Consider the following 2256-nt stretch of genomic DNA (forward strand, 5'->3'; position numbering starts at 1 on the left):
CACCTCCAGGGATGGGGCATCCACAACTTCTCTGGGCAACCTGTTCCAGAGCCTCACCACCCTCACAGTAAAGAATTTCTTCCTAATATCTAATCTAAATCTACCCTCTTCCAGTTTGAAAATGTTACCCCTCATCCTATCACTGCAGTCCTTGGCAAAGAGTCCCTGCCCATCTTTCCCGTAGGCCTCCTTTAAGTACTGGAAGGCTGCAGTAAGGTCTCCCTGGAGCCCTCTCTTCTCTAGGTGGAACAACCCCAACTCTCTCAACCTGTCTGCACAGGAGAGGTGTTCCAGCCCTCTGATCATCTTTGTGATCCTCCTCTGGACCCACTTCAACAGGTCTATATCCTTCTTATGTTGGGGGGGCGCCCAGAACTGGATGCAGTACTCCAGGTGGGATCTCACCAGACCAGAGCAGAGGGGCAGAATCCCCTCCCTCGACCTGCTGGCCATGCTTCTTTTGATGCAGCCCAGGATACAGTTGGCTTTCTGGGCTGTGAGTACACATTGCTGGGTCATGTTGGGCTTCTCAACAGAAGTTCTGCAGCTGGTGACAGCTGCCTGCAGACACACTTCTTATGCTTAGAAAGTTGTGTATCTTTCTGCGATTTTTGGTGGTTCTCCTTGGGAAGGCAGCAGCACTCTGTCTTGCAGTGCAGAGGGGAGACAGACCAGGCGAGCGCAGGATTTGCTTCAAAATAAGGCACTGAGCAGGCTGGGTTACAACCATCCCCTCTCTCACACTTGCTTATGAAATTATGGCTACAAAGAGAAAGTTTCCTAAAATGTTTCAAGGAACCCTGTTGTTGGAGGAGATGTAAGGGATTTTGCAAGCGGATACAACGGAAATAAGACCCAGTGCTGACATTTGTAAGGGCATGATCTCTTCCTGCACGAGGGGTCTGGTCGGAAAGACCTGCAATGGGCATCATGAAAAACAGCTCCTGGAAAGGGAGGGGAGTGTCTGGTGCACCTCCTGCCTGAGCTGCCATGGGCAAGGAGAGGGAGAACATGGGGAAGCCCACTCGACGAGGGATAAGGTAAGTGGCAGGAACAGGAGATGGCTCTTAAAACACTTCCTAGGACAAGAACAGGGGGCTCCTGCTATTTGGCCTTTTAAAAATACATAATAACAATTGGGGTTTCACATTTCATAATGCTAATTCCAATGGCTAATTGGGTAGAATTGAAAACGTGCTGCAGCTGGATCACCCAAAGGCATAGAAAAAAGCATATTTAACTCCTTTGGGACACCCAGATTTCCCATTAGTGCTGGCTCTCCATCACCTCTCCCGTGTCCTGCCTCCCCATGGACCACGCAGTGGGGCTCCTCGTCAGTGGCATGGGTGCTTCCTGTGTGACCAGGAAAAGAAAAGTGCCAGGACCCCCTTGCTCCCCTCCCTGTCTCCCTGTGCCGACGCTGCAGTATGGCCCACAGCCCACCCATGGCCCAAAGGGGCAGCAGGGATACCTTTGCCTGTGCACATCGAGGGGATTAACTTCATATGGTGTCTCCTTCAGTGCTGCTTGATGATAGCACCTTCCCTATGAGGCTGCACTGCGTTTTGGTGGGTGGTTTTTTGTTTTGTTGTTGTTGGTTTTGGTTTTGTTCTGTTTTTTAAATTTTTCTCTCAGTGGGAACAGCTGTAGCACAGTGACATTGTGGCATTGGCACTTAATGCTGTTCAGGCTCCAATCCCTCCTGCAGCAGCATCAGTATCCCCATCTTTTTGCAGGGCTAACAGATGGCTTTGCAGAAAACCCAGGCGCCGGGGTGAGGAATGATCTGCAGAGGTTGCTGCCAGAGTGAAAACAATGTTTTATACATGTCAGGCTGGGGCTCTGGACAAGGCGGACCCGATTTTTATCCTGGCATTTTAGCAGGCAGAATGGGTGCCAGATTACCATGCCTGAGAAAAATAGCAAAAAAAGTCTGCGGGGAGGTTTACATGACGTTTGCTGCTCCTTAGTTAAAAATAGTATGTACAGGTTCTAGGAATGGTTTCAGAAAGGCAGAAGTTTGGAGCAAGGGGTAATATCTTTTATTAGAGAAACAGATATCACTGGAAAAAATGGCCAAGCTTTTCTCACAGCTACGTTACTGCTGTACCATGATTCAGTTATTAATAAATATATTCTTACAATTTGAAAGGGGTCTGTTCAAGGCCCTCTGGAAATTGATTTGAATTGTGCCACTACTCGTGATGGTGGTTGCTGCCTTATAAATATATTCAGCAGTGACATTAGCCTTGCTTT

This window comes from Charadrius vociferus, unplaced genomic scaffold, assembly GCF_000708025.1.
Source record: "Charadrius vociferus isolate BGI_N301 unplaced genomic scaffold, ASM70802v2 scaffold93, whole genome shotgun sequence".
In the NCBI taxonomy this organism is placed as follows: domain Eukaryota; kingdom Metazoa; phylum Chordata; class Aves; order Charadriiformes; family Charadriidae; genus Charadrius; species Charadrius vociferus.